This window comes from Lemur catta, chromosome 11 (genome assembly GCF_020740605.2).
Source record: "Lemur catta isolate mLemCat1 chromosome 11, mLemCat1.pri, whole genome shotgun sequence".
Lineage (NCBI taxonomy): Eukaryota > Metazoa > Chordata > Mammalia > Primates > Lemuridae > Lemur > Lemur catta.
This window is the reverse complement of record NC_059138.1, coordinates 28,512,175-28,534,676: the sequence shown is the minus strand read 5'-3', so window position 1 is coordinate 28,534,676 and position 22,502 is coordinate 28,512,175. Positions and strand designations below refer to the sequence as shown.

Genomic DNA, 22,502 nt, shown 5'->3' with positions numbered 1-22,502 from the left:
TTGTCAGAATGTTAAACACATTTTCTAAGGAAATATTACACACAGTTCCTCAGTTTAAAGGCAACTGCATTGAACAAGCAAACTTTTCCATTTTTAGGCCATTGTCAGCAAGCCAACAACTAGATAAACACAAGTGCTATGACAAATGGGAAAATCTAACATTGCTTTTCCTATTACCAAATTAGATTAAGAAATAAAATTTACAAAAAGTCCAGCTTCACCATTAAATTTAAGCTAGCTTTCAAAAGATCATTTTAAATTTAAAAGCTAACAAGGTTTATGAGTTAAAAGCATTTGGTGTTTTTAGATTCTTCAAATTCAATTTATGTAATCAATACACTGAATAAGTATCACTTGAGAGACGCAATTTCAAAAGCAGTTTCATTTTGTTCACGTTTACCTTAATATTTATTCAATGTAATGGTTTTTCCCCTAACTCTGGATGAAAATTTAGATGGCTGCATGGTTTTCCCAAACACTTTAATAAAAATATCAAGTCCTATAGTCACTTTAAGTCATAAAAACAGTCTCAAATTGGTTATTAGAATATCCATCTTCATTCAGGGGAATGGTAGCTTCCCCTTCCTGACAACCTTTTTCAAAACTTTGTCCCCCCCCCCCCCTTTCTAAGCTGTTTTAGTCCCTCCTGGGTTTGAAGGGACTGGAAGTGGATGAAAAAGGGGAGGTGACAGGAACAGGAATGCTCTACTTGCCTGGTTCAGTTGGTCAGCTAGCTTTACTGAGTGGGGCGAATGTTTAAAACCTTCTCTTTTCCCATGAAGTGCCTAGTGACTTCTTTAGAGGACCACCCCCCGCCTCATACTGCAGGGGCCCCTTCATCTACAGCTTCCTTGATATAGGCCATAAATTTAGGACAGGCTACATAATCTGCATGACTCAGTGCAAAATGAAAATGTGTGACTCTTTGTTCAAAAATAATTAAGAATTTCAAGATGGCCACAGCACGGCACTTAACCAGTCATGGAGCCCTGCTGAGTGCGTGGCCTCCACAACTGCATAGGTTACATGCCCATGAAACCAGCCCCAAATACACTCTTTAGGTAGCATCTGGAATCCAGCTGTAGTTGGCCGAGGTCTCATGTTCTCTCCAGACTTTCCTATTGAATAGGACCTGAATCAATCTTGTTCCCACTCTTTGCTGCCCATGGCCCAGCCTGGTCTACAGGAAACACTCATGAGAAAAGCTGGGAGTCGGCGCAAGATGACAACTGCTACCACCTCCCCTTCCCTTCCACAGAATGGCTGGCTGTTCAGCACCACCTTCGCCCAGCCCACCAAGATCTGCAGGAGAAACCAAATCTATTAAGTCATTAAACAGTCCCTTGAGTCCTTTTTCTTTTGACTTGAGATGAAGGGAAAAGCAACTGGATGCGGCACAATTTTCTGCAGAGAAATGCTCTTTGATAAAAATCTTTCTCTTTAATCTCCAACAACTGCATTCTTTTATACCCTTAATGTAGGTAAGAGGTTTAAAAGTCAAAACTAGATTTCAAATATTTCTTCTGAAAATTTGTCATTGGTCCTCACTTTAGTATCCAATATTTATCATTACAGGTTCCCTGCTGAAACTTACATTTTAACAACCCATTATAATTACCTGATGTCTACTCACCCATCCAACATATTTTATGATGCACAATACTTACAACACAAACTCAAGCCATTTCTTAACTCAGATTGAACTTTTGATAAATGGGTTAAAATTAACTTTCATATAAGAGGTAAATACATATATCGTGCATGGGCCCATTTCCTGTTTTGCCCAGTAGATTTTATGGTCTAAAAATATTTAATATCTTTTTTTTTTTACTAGTGTGAAATAGTTTTGTGTGTGTGTATTTTTGTTGTGTTTGGTTTTATTTTAAAATTATTAGTTTTAACTGACAGTCACATTGTGACATTAAACGTGGGCAATTTTTTTTCTGCTGAAAATGTATAATTATATGCATACAGGATCACTAACATAAAAAAGCCAATTAATTTGTTTTACAAATATGGTCTGACACAATGAAGTACAAGATGTGTACATTAGATTCCTTTAGGGGTAGAAACGGGGGCTGTGTATTTCTTGCTAATTAGCCATGTAGCTATGTTCCTGACATTTTTAGTTTTCAAAGTTAGAGAAATTAAACGGTCTCATTTGTTGTCTAAGACTGCAGTCCCCAACCCGTGGGTCACCATGGACCAGTACTGGTCCAAGGGCTATTAGGGATCAGGCTGCAGAGCTCTGCTACCCCTTCCCCACTGAAAAATTGTCTTCCATGAAACTTAGGAAAAGCGGGGTGGGCTGCACAGCAGCAGGTGAGCAGTGGGGTGAGTGAGTGAAGCTTCATCTGTATTTACAGCACCCCACCATGTCCCGTTGAAAAATTGTCTTTCATGAAACTGGTTCCTGGTGCCAAAAAGGTTGGGAATCATTGGCTAAGACCCCATGTGTTTTATTTCACTTTTTTAAGACCTTAAATTATGGAAACCTCAGGTAAAAATGAATGTCAAGAACATTAAACTGACCCCTGAACTCATGTTTATTGTCTTCAGAGATGTCAGGTAATAATTTTATTCTATGACCATATACAAATTTGTTTATGTATGTTATACATAGTCAACATGTATTTTTTATATTCTTGTCTTACAGTAGGGTTTCTGGAAATAATTCTAAGACTTAAAATATGGGTTTTTTTTTTGTCTACAGCTTTTTATTAGGCTTATAAATAAGAATGCAATTGCCTGTCTTGATTTCATGGTTAAAAGTCACAGATTAAATAAGAATATGAAGAAAAGATGCTATAATATGTACTAGTATACTCATGACATGGAACATGACAAATTGACTAATAACTGATTTTTAAAATTATTTTTATATATTTAGTATTAGAACAAAATATATTCATTTTTTAAATTGATTCTTACCAGACAGAAATAGAAAAATTTTTTTATATCAACATATATTATCCCAAGTGGATAAGTCTTCCCAGATGGAGGAAGAGAGAACATAGTAGATCCAATTATCCATCTGGGAACTTTTGGAGACTTGGAAATTTTAAGATCCAACAACCAGGCTTCCCACTACTGGGATGCTGGGCAGTGGCGACACACTCAAATGCCCGCAGGGGCGGGCAGGCAGCCAACATGAATGTATGGCATGTCATATATCAGTGTGGAACGGTAGACTTTTGGTGAACTAGAGGTGATATGCTCTAACAAAGGACATTCAAGTTTTTAAAAAATTATGACACTTTGCCAGTCAAACAAAATAAAACTACACCCAGTTTGTAATCTCTGATTTATGGAAAGAGTCCAGTCACTCTGAGCCTCACTGGGCTCTGTCTTCCCCTAAACATTTTGCTCAGAATTCCTTTCAAGTGGGGACACTTTCATTTAACTGACATCCAGCCTACCACAGGGCATACAACAGGTGCATAAGGAGTACGTGGTGAATGGATAAAGGTAGCATCTAATAGACTTAGGAAAACAGAGTATGTATCCAAGAGCCTCTTGAAGAAAGAGCTCAGACCACATTTCCCTGCTGGAGGGAAACAGGGTCTCTTCACCAGGGGACAATGTTCTTAAGAACCTAGAGAGGAAGGTAGGCCACTGTTAGACTCCTCTGACATGGCAGAACTAATTCTAGAGAAAATGATAGCTAAGGATCAGTTCACCCACTACCCAAGATAGAACTAGGGGATGCCAGGAAGGACTCAATAACACTCCAATCTAAAGCCAGCTGAGAGCAGTTTTGGAAGGACCATGGAGTTAGCAGTTGGTTTTCCATGGCTCACAAGTCTTTGCACCAATTATTGTTCTCTGCATCTCCAGCTTGAATTGTTTATAATAGAGGCACTATGTATACCACAGAATTGTCAGAGAAGTCTTTATAAAATGGAAAGCTCCTTAGTCTCTTCTCTGCTTAAAGCCTTTCAACACTCAAAAACACTTAAAGCCTTTCAGCACCCTTCTCCCCAATGCCTTTGTCCATGTTGTGTTAGCTGCTTGGGACTGCTTCCCCTCCTTCACCCAAGTAGCTCCCCAGGGACCACTGCCCTAACTGCACTTTCTCTTCTTTTGCTCATCTCAGAAGTTTCGGAGTTTAGCTTTTGGATTCAAGGAAGCATCTGCAATAGAATGCATGTCCAAGCTACTTGAAATCCCCTAACTTTACATACTTTAACAAATGAGATGTTTATTCCTTTTAACATTCTTATAAAAAGTTTGCCTTTCTTAGAACATCTTACTTTGTAATAGGGTACTTATTTTTAATGTGCTACATTCCATTTAATAAGGGCAGATCAACAATATAGACATGTTTTAATATATATAAAGAAACAATGTAACAAAAAATGGCTTGAAATGTTTACTATGCTGGGTTTGCGGAGGACTCTCCCTGAAAAAGCAAGAGCTGAATGTGCAGATAACTTCCTGGCTTATGCATCAGAATTACTTGAGAATGAAATGCATTTCAGAGAAATGAGTCATTACGAAGACACAGATTAACTGTAATAATAAAAACAGACTCTTAAAGGAACTCTTAAACCTAAATACACTGATGAATACCCTGAAAAAACATAAGTTTCATCAGAATCTTAAGTTTTATCTTGTTGAGAAATTTACAAGCAAGAAGTAAAAACACAGCCATTATTCCTAGAGAAGTTAACATATACAACATTCCTACCATGGCTTTCATTCTATACAATCAATTGAACTAGTTGGGGCATGATTAATAAAAGAAAGGATACTTGAAATATCCAATTTTTCTTATATCACATAATACTCAGAGAAAGAAACTCCAACTCACATTGTGAGTCATAATTGAAACATTATAAAACATACCACCAGTTTTAAAACATACTGTCAAACTTGTAACTAAAATAATTTTATCTTATGAAAAGCTGGAATGATTCTGCAACAGTTAAAAAAATACTAATAAAAATAACATTTATTGAGAACTTATTATTTATTGCTAGGTGCTTTATATTCATTTTATCCTAACAATAAACCCGGGAAATAGCCATTATTTTAATTCAAGTTTTACAGACAAGCAGGCTGAGGCTTGGAAAGATTAAGCAACTTGCCCAAGGTCACTTCAATAGGGGCTGGTACTCGATCCAAGCAAGTCTTACTCTAAAGCCCGCACTTTCAAGCACTAAAAGATAATATGACTGGAGTATTTTGGAACACTAGAAAAGGCTCAAAAATCAGTATTGTTTATAACACTATTCAAACTAGTACAAAGAAATGAGGTTTAAAAGAAAGACAAAAATATTACAACGTTCCCAAGAAGTCAGAGTTTTTCTATGTGCTCTACATGTACTTCCATCATTACTGACCATACGTCATCATGATTTAACTAAACAGTTTTTTTCAAGATTCTTCACAGAATATATCATTTAAGTGTAACATACAATTCAACAATAAAAAACAGTGTCCAGATATGCTTTTCCCAAACAAATGATTATCGAAAAATTTAAAAACAACAACAAACTAGCATCAACACAGATCTAACTGCAAGAAGACGGCTGGGGAATTCTGTCCTCAGCTCTAGCCTACTCAGCATAGCTGTGACAACCTTGGGTACCAATGATACAAAAACCACAGGGGCTGGTGAAATGATGAGTCCGATCTGACAAGATGCACTGTTGCAGGAAGAAGCGTGAGTCAGCTCTTGAGGACAAACACAGATGCGAGTATCATAAACACCTGGGGGTGTCAACCCACAGGATACTCAGGGGTGAACAATGAAATGGAGGCGGTCCCTCCCCCAAACCAGCAACTCAACTGCAGCCTTCATTAATCAATAGAAAAGAGATGTCAGAGCTGGACAACACCTGGACTCCTGGGCTCACTCTTGGCTGAAGTAGTTAAAGAACGATCAATAGCAAAAGGATCTGAAGAAAAGACTGAAGAGAAAGAGTAGAAAGAACTACGCTTAAAAGAGGAAAAGACTTACAGGGCCATGATTGTCCTCTTTCAATATCTGAAGGCATTTCATGTTTAAAGCAGTGTTTGATGATTTATTTACATGATTCACAAGGAATAAAATTATGGCCAATAAAGAATTTTTAAGAGTCTAAACTGTTTTAAGGTACAAAGGGCTGCAATGGATTGGAGTGAAATCTGTCTCCAGCTGTGTTTCAAGCACAGGCTGAAGAAAAAATAAGTGGTAGAAATGTAATGCAGGGGTCTCAAAAGTCAGGACAGTCCTTGGCTTCTAAATTGTTATGTTCCTCTGAAGCCCTAAAATACCATATGATTCAAAATCAAAAGGGATGGAAAATACATAGAGATTTTTCCCAAACAGCCAGCATAAAAATTTATCTATCCAGCCTGAAATCTTTGTCTTAGTGGTAAGGAATTCAAGTAGACCAAAATTAAATAAAACTAAAATTAAGAGTTCTTCTAAGAAGAAAGGGGGAAATATCCTACTTGTAAATAAAAGAGAATGGAGGCCAGACATGGTGGCTCACACATGTAATCCTAGCACTCTAGGAGGCCGAGGCAGGAGGATCACTTGAGGCCAGGAGTTTGAGACCAAACTGAGCAAGAGTGAGACCCCTTCTTTACCAAAAATAAAAAAAAAATTACCCAGGCATGGTAGTGTGTGCCTACAGTCCCAGCTACTAGGGAGGCTGAGGCAAGAGGATGGCCTAAGCCCAGAAGTTTGAGGTTACAGTGAGCTATGATATGAGTTTAAATGTTCTCTCTCTTTGTCTCTGTCTCTGTCTCTGTCTCTGTCTCTCTCTCTCTCTCTCTCACACACACACGGAGTGGGTGGGTGACTGCAGAGAGTGGAATAGCAATATAAAAGTTACACAGTTTTCCCAAGAGGGACAATCCCTACCCTTCAATGATCAGAAAGACTTAGAAATTCACTAGCCAGGAACAAAAAATAACTTCTGGAATTATGACCTAAATGCCAAAAGCATCTGAAGAGTTCATTTCAGTGACTTCGTCTCAGACACTGCTTCTATGTGTGAAGACATATGTGAGCCACAGAACGAAGGAGCATGTCCTGGCTTCACGTGACCTGCTGGGTAACCACAGCAAATTCTCCCTCCTCCTCCTCCCCTTCCACCTTCATCCCCCGACCTTTCTGCCACCTACAATGTCCTCCCTGCTCGTGGACATCATAACCTGGATGTGCGGAGATTGTCATGCCAAAAACATACATAATGCACATTATGTATCATATATCAAGACTTTGATTTATTTGGTTCCTGAGGCTAAAATCTGGAAAGCATACTTCAACAAACCACCAATTTTCTCTCCAAAATGTAGACCATTCTAACAGAATCCATGAAATTGCTTGGTTTCACAGAAGTCAGAGCCAGAAGTAACCACTTCCCTCTCTGAAATTTCCCGCTACTTCATTTTGACCTTGTTTGTCACTCATCTCCTTGCACACACTCATCAGTGCTCACCCCAGCCAGATGCGGGAACCCGTGCTCATGTGTAGAAACTAAGCTTACCTTTATTCCCTAACACTAAGTCAAGAATGGTACACAAGTGCTGCACTCCTCAGCTCCCTTGCCCAGAGTAGACATTTTTAAATTACCAGTGTACTTTAAGCTGAATCCAGGAACCCCAAAATCTGTCTTATCACCCCAGGCAGCTACCACCTATTAATAAGAACTGGAGCACAGATGAACCAGCCTGCCCTCTCTGCCCTGAGCACTGAATGGCTACCATTAGCTATAGCTTTACTTCTACTGGACAGTTAAAACCATACTTTTTACATCTTCATAAATTAAAGGGCTACTAACAGAATACCCTACCAGTTACTTATTTAAGGTTGGTAGAAGTAACAGTTTCTATTACTGGGATTAATCATTTCTTATGACTATTAGTTATTAATATAAAGGGACTTTTATGTTGAAGAACAAAGTAACTTTAAATTTCATGATAGAGGTACTATTACCCAACAATAATTTAAAAAACTAAATCCACATTTATTTTAATCTATAAGCATACTTGAAGTATTTCACGTTTTTATTTAAAATAATACATGTTCACTGAACTGGGATAATACTTATAAAACAATCCATAATTCAATCGTCAGAAGGTGTTTACCATTAAGTTTGCCTTATAGTCTTCAAGGTTTTTTTTCAAGGATATATTAAAAATAGTTATCAAGGACTTAAGTTAATGTTTTAAGTGGCCTTTCTCACTTGATTTGCTAACTCTTTCCCATTTCAGTAAGTAACCTACATTAATGTGTTTAATAGTATTCCATAAACAAATCCCAGCATATTTGAAAAATCTCATTGTTTATCATTTAGTTTATTTTTCATTGTCCTAACAAACCTATATATAACTTCTTTCATATATTAGGGTAAAGGTATAGAGTAGTATTACTAGATTAAAGAGTAAAAATATTTTTATATTTATACTACCACTAGCAGTATAAGATTATTTTCTCGTACCTTAACCTGCTCTGGCCATTATCATTTCACCTAATCTTTGCTTATTTGAAAAACAAAATGATAATTCCACTCAACAAAATGACAGTCAATCACTGCTACTTTAGTTTTCATTTTTATTACTAATTTAGTTTGTTAATTTTCATATTTTTATTTCTCATTTAGAGCCTAAGATATGTTTATTATCGTTTGCTCATTTTTCCATTGCAATTTTACTGATTTATGAAGATTATTTCCATGTTACATAAGATGTTAAATGACTGACTGAATATTTTGAACATTCTCCTTAACTTGAAATTTGCCTTCAAGACTCTGTTTCTGATACTGTCACGAAAAAGTTTTAGCTCTATCAGTCATTTCCTTTATGCTTATGAAGGTCATCCATGTTTGGAGACCTGATATTCAGCTCTATTTTCTTATAGTACATTTCTAATTTTATATTTTAGTCATAAATCTATCTGAAATTTGTTTTGATAGCTGGTTTGAACTACAGTGGATCAACTGTATATTTTGTCAGCACTACTACACCTCAGCACCAGTCAGTGAAGAATCCATTCCCAACTTAAAATGTCATCATATTAAGTATTTATAACCATTTAGGTCTACTTTTTATAATTTTGACTTATGTATAATTAAAGTAAATAAGTTGAATATATTTATAGTGCAAAATTTGATCAGTTTTGAGATATATATACACAGTATACACAGACAGCTAGGAAACTATTATCAAGAAAAAGAACAATTTCATTACCCCCAAAAGTTTCTTCCTACCAACGTATGTTCCACCTCTCTTACTATCCCACTATCCCATAATCCCTAGGCAACCACTGATCTACTTAAGATTGCTATAGATTAGTTTTACATTTTAAGAATTTTTTATAAATGGAATCATATGCTATATGTAATATTTTTCCAGGCTTCTTTCATTTAATGTAATGATTTTAAGATGTATTCATATTGTTGCACATATTAATAGCCCATTCCTTTTTATTGCTCAGTATTTCATTAAATGAATACCAAAATTTGTTTATGCACTTATTCTTAGACATTTTGGTTGTTTCCAGATATTACATGTTACAAATAAAGCTGCTATGAAGATGCACACATAAGTGTTTTGTGGATATGTATGTATACATGTTTGTTCTCTTGGGTAAATGCCTAGTAGTCTACTGGCTTTATCATATAATTAACTTATTAAGAAACTGCCAAAATGTCTTCCAAAGTAGTTGTACTATTTTACATCCCCACCAATAGCACATGAGAATTCAGTTGCTCCACATCCTTGCTAACACTTGGAATGGTCAGTCTTTAACTTTAGCTAATCTAATGAGTGAGCAGTAAGTAGTATCTCACTCTGGTTTAATTTGCATTCCTGATGACTAATGACATTTAATATCTTTTCATGTCCTTATTGTCATGTGCATATCTTCTTTGGTGACGTGTATACCCGTTATTTAAAATGGAGTGTCTTCTTATTAAGCTTTAAGTGTTCTTTATATATTCTGGATACAATCCTTTGTCAGATATATGTTATGAATATTTTCTGCAACTCTAAGGATTGTTTTTTCATGTTTTTAACTGTATCTTTTGAAGACAGTATGTTTTTAATTTTGATGAAATCAAATTTAATCATTTTTTACTTTTAAGTTTCATATTTTGTATGTTCTAAGAAACCTTTGCCTAATCAGAAATCTGAAGATTTTACCTCCTAGAAGTTTTATGTATTTAGGTTTTACATTCAAGTCCATGATCCACTCTCTAAAGTAACATTTGTGTATAGCGTTGGAAAAACAAAAAACGGGTTGATGTTCATTTTTTCCAAATATAGGTCTAGTTTTCAATGATTTTTTTGAAAAGACTATCTTTTCCCCATTGAATTTCTTTGATGCTGTTGTTGAAAATCAACTGACCACATATGTATGCCTCTATTTCTGGATTCTTTATCCCATTCCATTGATGTATATGTATATTTCTTTGCTTTATAATAAGTCTTCAAATTAGGCAGGTTAAATCCTCTGAATTTCCTTAATAATTGCTTTTGTTATTCCAGGATCTTTGCTTTCACACATAAATTTTAGCATCACATTGTAAATTTTATTAAAAAGTCTCCTGGAATTTCGATTGGGTTTGGATAAGTTTTCTTTATATTCTCTCAGGAATATTCTCTCTGTTTTCACCATAGAAGCTTTGTCTTAGACACCTTTTCTTAGGTTTATTTCCGCGGATTGTATGTTCTTTGATGATATTCAAAAGGAACTTTAAAATTTCACTTTCTATTTTTCTAATAGCATATAAGAATGTAATTTTAAAATATAAACTAATTTTTAAATATAAAGACCAATTTTTAAATATAAAAAATCTAAATGTAAAAATTTTAAAATATTTTTTGTTCTGCAAACTGGATAAACTCATTTTTTCATTTTAGTAGCTGTTTTTGAAGATTCCCTAGGATTTTTACATAAGGAATATCATCTGCAAATCTAACAGTTTTACTTCTTTCAAGCCTTTTATTTCTTTTTATTCCCATATCGCTGTGACCAGGACTTCCAGAACAATGTTGAACACAGTGTTGTAAGCAGGCACCCTTGCCTCATTCCTGACCTCTAACTTGCACCTGTCAATTATGATGTTGACTGTATGTTTGTTTTGTAGCTGACCACTTTGTCATTTTAAAGATGCTCTCTACTATTCCTGGTTTGTTGTTAAAATTTTTCAAATGTTTTTCTGCATCTATTAATAAGAACATGTGATTTTTTTCTCCTTTGTACTGTTAATATGGTGAATTTTATTGTTTGATGTTTGAATATTAAGCTCTATTTGGTGATGATATATTATTCTTTGGAATTCAATTTGCTAATATTTTGTTTAGGATTTTTTGCATCTATAATTAGGAGGAATATTAGGTCTGTAATTTTTTCTTCTTCTTTAATATCTTTGTCAGTTTGTGAATTAGGGTACTGCGAACCTCGTAAAATGAGTTGGGTCATGATGTCCCCACATGTATTTTCTAAAAAGGTTTGTGTATATAAGTGGTGTTTTTGTTTTTTTTTTAATATTTGATACAATTCACCAGTGAAATCATCTAGGCCTGGAGTTTTCTTTTGGGAAAAGTTTTTGATAATGAACTCAATTTTAAAAATAGATATTATGCTACTTGCATTTTTTATTTCTCCTCGTATCAATTTTATAAGTTGTATTTTTTCCAGAAATTTGCGTGTTTCATCTAAGCCATCACAGGTGTTCACAGTATTCACTGAATATCCTTTCAATGTCTGTAGATCTGTAATGATAATCCCTTTTTTCATTCTTAATATTGGTGATTTGTATTCTTTTGTATTCACTCTGGCTAGGAGTACGTCAATTTTGTTGATCTTTTCAATGAGCCACCTTTGGGCTTATTTTTTTTCTATTGTCTCTTTTGTATTTCCATTGATTACTGTCCTTTAACCAAAGGGGACAAAAAAGGTTTTTTCCTCCTTCTGTTTACTTTCTTCTTCTCCTTGTCATTTCTTAAGGTAGCACCTTCGGTCACTGATTTTACATCTTTCTCTGTTTTAATATAAGCATTTAAAGCTCTAAATTTTCCTCTAAGCACTGTTTTAGCCTCATCTCAAATGTTTTGATGTTGTATTTTTGCTGTTGTCAGTATAATTTATTTTCTAATTTCCTTTCGATTTTGTCTTTGACATATGTATTACAGAGATTTTCCTCAAAAATTGCCATATATTTGGAGTTTTCCTAAATAGCTAATTGTGACTGATTTCTCATTTAATTCTACTGAGGTCACTGAATACACTGTGTATTACTTTGATCCATTTAAAGTAAGACTTGTTTTATGGCTCAGCACATGATCTAAGTAAACGTATCACACGCACTTGACAAGAACGTGTGTTCTGCAGTTGCTGGACCTAATGTTAGACAAATGTCAATCAAGGTGGTTGAGAGTGTTATTCGTATTTTCTGTTTTCCTCTAATTGTTCTATCAACTACTAAGCAAGGCATTAAAATCTACCATCATTATGAAATTATCTACTTTTCCCCTTAATTCTGTTAATATTTGCTTCATGTATTTTGAGGCTCTGTTACTAGCCACATAAACGTTTATGTCTTTGTGATGAATTGTCCCTTTTGTCATTTTGAATTATATTATCTCTGTAATATAGTAGGTATGTTTTTCAATCTTTTGTTTCCTTTATCTTTCTATTCATAGTTCACCAGTATAGATGTTTTAATTTGTATTAGTAAATGCTACCAACCAGTAGGACAAGCTTCCCTCACAATATTCATTTCCAAAAATTTGCTAGGCTACCAGCTTATTTTTCTAGAAGAAATTCAGATTTATTTTTACCAACTTCTAAAAAAAACAATTATAACTTTGATTGGAATTATGTATAGAGATACATTTGAGAGAACTTTTTCATAAATCTTGCCATTGAAAAAAATATTTTGTTTCTTCATATATTAAAGTGTGCTTTTATATCCTATGAAAGGTTTATATTTTCAAATCAGTTTGCATAAATTTAAGAACAAATGCTTTTATATATCTTTGGCAATAACCTCACTTTCCTGATTTCCTGTATATATATTTTATTTTGATTACAACAGCTAAAGCAGTAGGTCTCAATCCTGACTCCTCACCATAATCACCTGCGTAACTCTGCAGACATCCCGAGTCAGCCCAGCACTCCATGGCCAAGTCTACCATGACTGTCCTAAGTACTTTGGTGCCCCAGCCAAGGACACAAACTAGCAGTCAATTTCTTGCTCTTCATTAACACTTTTATACCATTATTTCCACAGTTAATTTCTTTATGCTTATTTCCAACTAAGTAAACCTTTAGGTCATTTCATTTCTAAGCAGTTTTTGATATCTTATCTCCTTTCCAATCTGAGGATAATGTCTATTTCCTTATTTTGTAAACACCACCTTGTCTAATAAAAGCATTCTTAGGTAGTACCCCTTACAACACTAGATATCATTTCAAGGTCTCCCGCATTCTTGTACACGAGAACAAGCCTGAGGTCAGGTGGGGTTTCTCCTTTACAAGCCTTCTGTGTTTCTGCCTGATTAAGTCAATTGCCCTTCTAACCTTAAAATAAATAACATTTAAGATAATTCCTGGTGTTGGCTGGTATCTTCCTGGCACACAGCCTTTTGAATCTAAAAATTCTGCAACATCCTAGTTGTAAGCATTTATTCCATTTGCCTGGTCTCTTTGAGGCGCATCAATTTTTCTCTTGATAGATTTCCATTCTGTATCTCATATATACATGAATCTTTGTTTCTACTTTATCACCTTAATCCTTTTCTCTGGGTTTTGGGGGGATTTTCTTAAGTTTCATTGATTTCGATTTTTTTATGGTGTTGATTTTTCTCTATTACTTCCAATACATGCTTTAATTCTGCTGGCGCACTTTAAGTTCTCATAACAACCATATTAGGTTGGTATGACAACACTCATTTTATAGATAAGAAAACTGTGGCTCTGAGAGGGTAATGGACTTGCCCCCGGTTGCAGAGCTGGAAGTGGTGGAGCCTGGACTCGCTCCCAGCAATCTGCCTCCAAGATCTATGCCCCATCCAATGCCTTCACTCTCCCAGCTTCTCAGCTCGTCTACTCTCTGTCACAATCTGGCTCACTTCACTTCAGAGACTATGTTTCCTTGAATTGTGAGACACAGAGCAGATGCTACCCAAAAATTCCAATCTAAAACTTGTTTCTCATAATAATTTTGTCAATGCAAGTTGTTCCTTCGCATTTTAAGTGTTACGTTATCTTCCTTGTTCTATGCTGCAAAATCTTTCACAGGCCGTATGTTTTCTTTGCTGCTGTTGTTGACTCCATCCTTGGACCAGCAGGAATTAACCCAGATCTGGCGATTATCCATAAGCAGTGTGGGTGGGTGGGTAGAATCTTCCTGAATATCTTAACTCTCCAGCTGGTTGCCATTAAAATGCTTCTTTAATATTAGGAGTCAGTGAGTAGACTAGGACAAATTTACATTTCACTGCTCCTTTCATCTGAGTGGAGTGAGAGGGAGTCAAAGCTACGGGCAGGACTTGAGGGAGAAATGCACTTCCAGTTAGGTGTTTTCTCCCTTGTGTGTCGAGGATATGCAGTCTCTCTGGCTGTGTCTGCCCACTAGGTACAAGGACAGGCCTGAACCATCTTCTGTCCTTGCAGAGTATCAGGAGTGGCCCTGATGCTCAACAGACAGCTTCCTGGTCATGGCAGTTTCTGTCTGAGCCATGCACTGTTGTGATGCTGCTTTCTGGTACTTTTTTGCAGTCACAAAAGGGATTTCAAGCAGCAACTCCCACAGTCTGCCTTGGCCTCTCCAAATACAAGAAGATAGGAGTTGGCTGGCCCTTTTCAAGAGCATCACACGGTCTCGGAAAGTGAGGCAGTTCTCATTTATCCCTCAGCCTGGTCATAGAGACATTTGTTCTAGCAGGCGTTCCTTCATCTTTCAGCACATGGGTAGCGCAACAGTCAAAGAGTTGGCTCAGAGGTCAAACTGGATTTGAATATAGACTCTGCCGCTTTTAAGTTATGTAAACTTGGGCTGGTTACTTTACACACACACCCCACCACCAAGCCCTCACCAGTTACATGAAGACAATAGAGTACCCAGCCCAGAGCTCTGCTGTTGCTGTTTTGAAGAAGAAATAATACATGCAAGACACTTAGCTGGATACTTGTACAACAGGAGCATGCAATAAACGATAGCTATCATTATAATAATGATGACACTCTTTCTAGTTTGTAATGTTGGTGTATGTTTTCCCCTATTTTTGTGTCTTTTAGGTTGTCTCATTAGAGAAACAGGAAGTTGGGGGCCAGATACCAGTGCCAAAGTCACCATGTTCTAGAACTCCAAACCAAAGTTTATCAAACGTCTAATATGCTGGGTAACTGTTTTCATGGGAGGGCCCACACATTTACAACTGTTCTCTCTGATTGCATCACACTCCTTAAGGGAAAAGCCCTGTGCTCCTAACCATCTGTTAATCTAGAGCCCTCAGTGTCCGTGGAGGGCCGACCACGGTGGGTGCACTCACGAAACACTGCCAATGATGTCAAATGTAATCAACATGCCCACGGATGAAAACAAACTCATCCAAAACTTACAGAAACATGCACGAACAGAACATTCCATGGAGAGAGAAAATATAAACAACCAACTCTTTTAAGAGATAGCTTTCAAAGGATTACAGAGCAAAAAGCAAAGACTTAGAACAAAACACAACAGAATCCTATTTCAATGCCACTCTTTCATACATGAAATCAGTTCTAATGTAAGTCAAATGATGTGTTCTGAAACATCACATTTAGAGAAAGGAGATATTGTTATGCGATTAACTTTATAAGCTTTGCCCTTATTGATGGATTTTTTTTCAGCTTTCAGGGTAAATTTAGATATGAACATACAAATATTCTTTGGAGGCCTAAAATTACAAATGTATAGAAGCCATTCATCTGCTGAAGTTCTACATCACATTCTTTATGTTAAGTTTTCTAAAGCTTCTAGACACTGAATTGATAACAATTTTCTAACAAACCATCCCATCATAAAACTTAGCAAAGTCTGTGACATTATAATAAACCAGTTAAATATAGTATGGCTCCTATAAAGAGATAACTTAGAACATCTATAAGAAAAATGTGCTTTCAAAGATTACAAAAAAGGTTAAAATTTCAATTGACCATTGATTTTAAAATAAATGTTTGAAACATAAGGCTTCTGAAAAGTCATTTGATACTGTCCAGAGAAGCAATCACCACGTTCCTGGGACTGAATATCCCTGTATCAAGCACATGGAGGGGCTGGGGGTAGACTTGGCAGGCACTGCCTATGTGTCTGCTAGACCAAATTCCTGTTCCAAATTTCTGGAAACTTCCAGACAGGATCCCCACCCCCTACCACCACCACTTGCATGTGTTTCATATCATCGTGGCTGCACAGAAGCCTTTTCTCATTTAGCTTTTATCTGTGTTTTTATCATCTAGAACATTTTGACTCATAACAGAAGAAAAAAGCATTAAACATCTTGCACAAACTGAACATATAACAGGTATCTAAACAAACAAGCAAATGAAAAACCTCAAGAGAAGGCAAGGTAGTTTGAGACATTTCAGGAATAATGTAGTTTGCCAATTTGATAATATTCTGGAAATGCTTACTTCTCTGTGGCTTGAGAAAAGACATGTGGAAAGAGTAGTGGGTGTGGGAACACAGTTAACATAAGCATCCCCATACAAAAAAATTAAAAAGTGAAAAACACAGAAACAAAGGCAGTGTCTTGTCTACTGGGGATAAGATAATTTCTGTGGGCAGAAGTTGTGATTAAAAATTTTAAACACAGTCCCTTTTGTAGCTCCAGGAAACATAAGTTGCCTTGGCTAAAAATAAAATTCCCTAGGACATAAAGAGACAATGGTGCAGACGGTTTTTCTCTTGCAGTTGCGCCCCCCTCCCAAATCCCTACAGAACTAGCCGTGGCCACTAAGGAGCAGCTCACCAATCACAAGAAGTACTGAGCATCTGGAAAAAATAAACAGAACGATCTTAACATTCTCACCATCTACCAGCTGAAGATGACTCACTCCGTATCACAAACAATCAAGGGAAAAGGAATGTCAACGGTTTGAAAGCAGTCTTTATTCAAAGCCTGCCAGTAATTTTTACCACCATTAGATGTTCTCTAATCCTTGAAATAATGTATACCTCTTGCTCCTCCCAGAGCAAACCAGAAAACCTCTGAGGCTGCCGGAAAATGAGCACTACACAGATCATGGGGGGATCCAGGGAGAAAGCAAGGTCCTTTGAGGGTAACTTCATTGTATGCCTGCAATAAAGAAAGTGTGTGCCCTTCAGGTGGCAAATGTGCAAACATTTGGGTAAGACACTCCTAGCTGCCCCTGAATCAGAGGCACAGGGACCTAGGCAAAAGGTGAGGGGAAGAGCTGGTATTGTTCAAGGGATCGGCAGATCTCAGCAGGACAAGTGTCATTTGCAGGAACAGGGTAAGCATCTAGTTCAGATCATGCAATTTTGTCTTCCTTCATTGTAATTGATGCAATAACAGCTATAAAAAAAACTGTTTTATGGGCCGGGTGTGCCTGTAATCCTAGCACTCTGGGAGGCCAAGGCGGGAGAACCGCTTGAGGTCAGGAGTTCGAGACCAGCTTGAGCAAGAGTAAGACCCCATCTTCTACAAAAATTAGAAAAACTTGCCGGGCGCCATGGTGCATGCTTGTAGTCCTAGCTTCTCAGGAGGCTGAGGCAGGAGGATGGCTTAAGCTCAAGAGTTTGAGGTTGCTGTGAGCTATGATGATGCCACTGCACTCTAGCTGGGGTGACAAAGGGAGACTCTGTCTCAGGAAAAAAGGAAAAAAAGCTTTATAAACCATCAAGTGTAGTGCAAAGGTTTGTTGGTATTATTAATAACATAAAATTGAACAGGTCATTTGTCATAGGCCTGTTTGTGTTGGTTCACAGTGGTGAAAATGCTCAACTATTTATGTTTCTGCTAGGCTTTTCTTTCTCTATTGCATCATCTATTCAATAAAATTCATCAAATAACATCTATGCATGTACCATTTTTCTTCAGTAGCCAGCTTCCCGTGTCTTCCTTATTCTGTTGGGCATTTGTGGGCAGAATGGGAAGGGGACAGTGTACCTTAAATAGTCTGTGATACAGAATAAATGATAGAATACTGTAAACATGTGTGACACATTATGAAACAATGAAATGTGACATCTCCTCCAGGGGAGTTCAGACCAAGACTAATGGGAGTCATTTCCTGAATCTCCAACATGATTTATGACTGGCTGTGATCAAGTTCTAAAAAAGACTAAACTTGAACTGTATTTTTAAAGTTTATTCCTGTAAGAATATGTTTTTTCTTCTCCAAGCTATGCCACCCACTTTCTTGCTGAAAGTGGAGCACAGGCCTGCAAGCCCTGGTGGCCTTGGAGCAGATGACACCACTCTGTGTAGGTGGCAAACAACAGCGCTTGCTGGAATCTGCTGCAGGAAGGAGATCAGCACCTGGCGGTTCCCACCCCCTCTATCCTGCAGCAGCTACTGAAGGCATCTGTCTCTGTCCTTTAATGTCCTTAGTCTCCCGTTAAGATTCCTAGAGAACACAAGGATGGTAAAAAAAAAATGACAAAGTTAGGATGAGACAAAGGTCCTTGGCCTCTTCCAAAATATGTCAGTTCTCAAGCTCTGATTAGTTGCACACAAGTGTCTGGGCAAGCCCAAAGCCTGTGGTCAACAGCCTCTCAGCCAGAGGAGACAGAACTGCCAGTCCAGACCAAAGGTACTCAGTTCCTTTTCTACCTGCATGCCTCTTCTTGATATCAGGAAGATGATGCTATGGACCTTCCCAGGACACAGCAGGACAGGAACGAGGGAACCACACATGCATGTGCCCCATTGCTGCTAGTCACCATCTCACTAGCCAGTGGAAAAGGACTTGGGTACAATTTAACTACTTCTGTGCTATAGTAAATGCCCCAAATAGGAATTACATCCACAGCCCTGGTCACAACAGCCCCACGCTCGAACCAACTGACCCAACTGCACAGCAGAATTTACACAGGAGGAGCTGTCAGAGTCCATATGGGCATCCTGACAGTCGTCTAGCTGACTCGGTACAGCCGTGCATCTAAGATCCCTCTAAAATAATATCGTGCTTGCCAGGGAATGCACAGACTGTTTTGCCTGTGTGGTCTATTTTTAAATATTGGTACCAGGCACATGGATACTTGCAGCTGTGTTTGAGAAGTAAAGGATAACATGTACTTGAGAGTTAAGCCTGGCATCCATAGAAACGATTCCTACTCCATTCCATATAAATAGCGGTATCAACAGAAGAGTCTATCAAAATGACAAAAGAATCAGTTTATGCAAGTAAATATCTTGATAGCCCATTTCTAAGATAATTATTTTTGAAGCTGATTTTGTATTAGCAACAGTCTGAATTTTATTTCTATTTTTCAATGTCAAAATGGCTCTAATGATGACAGGTTTCTTTAACACATGTACAACTACATGTACAGAGTGTATAACAGGCAATCAAATTATCTTTAGGTCAAAGAGGATAACAATTGAATGCATCTCTGAAGGTGATCTATGTTACAATGTTTTGCTACCATTCTGTAATGCCACAAAGTCACACACTATGAGGCCAACAGCAAGGGCTCCATGGAGAACCTTCTACGGTCAAGAAATTCATCAGCACCATGATATACCAAGAATCTACCCCGGGATCAATAAATAAATTGGTTAGCTCATGTCTGAGTGAACAGCCAGAGACATATCGGAACACCAATGCATCTGGTATTCCTATTCCTTACTCCTGGCTCTTCAAGTGTGAAGAACATTCAAACTAGTTTGTTAATGAAAGTAAAGAATTAGAAAGTCAAATATACAGCCACTGGGAGAAATGTTGTCCTCAGAGCTGATACATTACGTGGAGGGAGAAGGGACCCAGGAAGGCCTTAGAGTCATTAACCAGCTGATGGTTTTGCAATAACGTTTCACTGCTCTTCCTTTATTAGGACATCTCCTCTCTAGAATGAACACACCACTCTTCCCTGGCTATTTGGCCCTCCTGGAAGCTGCCTGCTCCTCAGAGGAAATTAACACCTCTCTGCCTGAATTAATTCAAAAATGATGATTGTTTTTGTTTCACAAGGTCACAACAGCAATTTATACTTGCATTATACTTTGGGGCTGAACAGCCTAGCAAAGGATCCTATCAGCTAGAAAAAAAGCTAATGTTTCCCTATGTCAGTTTTTTTGTTAATTTTGTTTTTCAAAGAAAATGAACCTCAGGGTAAGGTAACTCTAACTTTGGATGAAATATTCATTGGCTATTAAACCTACATTTTATAAACTTTCAGTTCAAACACTCAGAGACACACAGAACATAAAAATGGCTAAAACTTAAGTCCCCCCATTCACTGAGAACTTTGTCATTATCCAGGAAACCCTGAGTCAATGTGGATACGCAAAAGAATCAGAACTCACAATTTCCTGATATCCTTGGCTCCAATGGCCTTCACTAGAACTCGTCCTGGACAGCCTCATGTCCATGGCTTCATCAAGACTGCACAAAGGCCTCAGCACCTTCTTCTTCCCCAATTCACCTCCCACTCCCCACCCACTTTTTATCTCCATCCAGCGTAGACTCTTAACTTTTCTCCAGATGGTCCCATCTCTTCAAACCAGCATTTCTCAATACTGTCAGTGTGGGTCTGCGGAACCTGAGGCTTTGGGGCTACGTGTGGCCTTCTGGATCCTTGAGTGCAGCCTTTTGACCAATCCCAATTTTACAGAACAAACCCTTTTAATAAACGGATTTGTTCTGTGAAGTTTGGGTTCGGTTGAGAGGCTGCACGCAGGGATCTGGAGGGCCACACATGGCCTTGAAGCCACAGGTTCCCTGCCCCGATCCAGTCTGCCACCTGTGCTCTCTCTGAAGTGCACAACAGCACCTTTGAAAGACTGCGTACATTTGAGGTCTCCAAACTCTCCTAGGCTCAAGGAGCCAAGACTACAACAGTTTCAGTGCATCATATTGGCTAGAAGGAGGCCTGTCCCCTCTTATGTCCCTGACTCCATGGTGGACATCCCAAACCTCCAGTACAACCCTGACCCATCCTTACACTCATGACATTCACCTTGCCTTCAATTCATGCTAGGGAACAATTTCCTTCTCAAGTACTCTCAACACGCTGCTCTCCCCCTCACTATCTTTCTTAAAAGAAATCATTTATTTGCCTCTAAGGTTATTAATGCTATCTGTGCTTTGCCTTCCCCCTCTCTACTTCATTTTATCTCTAAGTTTCTAGAAATAGTATTCTGTGACCAAAACTATTTCTTCCAGATCCTTCAGTTCAACCACTTATTAAATAACTTGCCCTGGATGTTTCAATGAGCCCCTAAAACTCAACAAATACCAAACTGGACTCTTCATCCTTCCCACCCAACACGTTTGACCTCACGCGTTCCCTGCCCCGGCCGTGGCACTGCCACCTACAACTCACCTGAAACCTGAGTGTCAAAACACATCTCTTTCCTCTCTTCTCCTCCCTACAGGTAACCCTAAACCTGCTTCCCCAGCTCATCGGTTCCTCCCCATGGAAACCACAGTAGGCTCTGGCCCAAGCTTCCCACTCCTGGCCAACCCTGGTTCCTCCGCCTGTGGTCCTGCTGGCAAGCTGTGCCTCCTGCTTCCAGCGATCTCTGAGTACAAGAGCAGCTTCTTCCTTCTTGACAGTCATCCCTGTATCTTTGCACCTTTATCCTATCTAAAACAAATCCCAGGTATATTTTTTAAAACAAGTCTCAACTACAAAACTATTTACAGAGTCTTGCATTCACGAGGCTGCTTCACGCCTACGTGCATGCAACTGGTGAGTTGCATGCATCCTGTGAGAGCCAGTTTCCAGTTTGTCTTTCCCTGTAAAGCCTTTCCTGACCCCCCCAATGTTGAGCCCCTTCTCTTTGTGCCACCACTGTATTTTGTATGTAGCTCTTTGTTGAATTCTTGCTATTTCACCACAACCTAGTGATTTGTTTGCAAGTCCGTCTCTCTCTCGTCCAACGCTGTGCTGTGAGCTACAAGAAAGAGACTGGGCCACACTCATGTTTACCGTGAGTGTACTTAGCCTCGTACACAAGCACTCAATACATTCTTCATGAATTAATTTAAGTATGCATCACTAATGTCAGTATGCATTAGTGCTAATGACCAGCTTTGCTGCTTTGAAATAGAGCTGTGAATATTAAGAATTTCTCAGCTGGAAGAAAAACAAGCTAATCAGTCAAAACCTTAGACACAACTTACTCTCAGTCATTTATACTATCCTCCTCCAAAATAAATATAAATAACTTCTTAATGGTGGCTTAAACAAACACATTGACTTTGGAATGTATTTTCATATGTATATTTGAATAAGGGTATGCAACACAACTTTAGAATTCACAATGCAATACCTCCAAAAAATGGAGAAGACAAGCTGATTCTCAGCTAACTGGGAACTTAT

The 22,502-nt window shown here is 37.9% G+C and overlaps 1 protein-coding gene across 1 annotated transcript in view; it reads right to left on the bottom strand.

Annotated features, from left to right (window-relative positions):
• Positions 1-22,502, bottom strand: part of CTTNBP2 (cortactin binding protein 2) — a 147,047-nt gene that overhangs the window by 86,967 nt on the left and 37,578 nt on the right. The gene's annotated exons all lie outside the window — the stretch shown is intronic.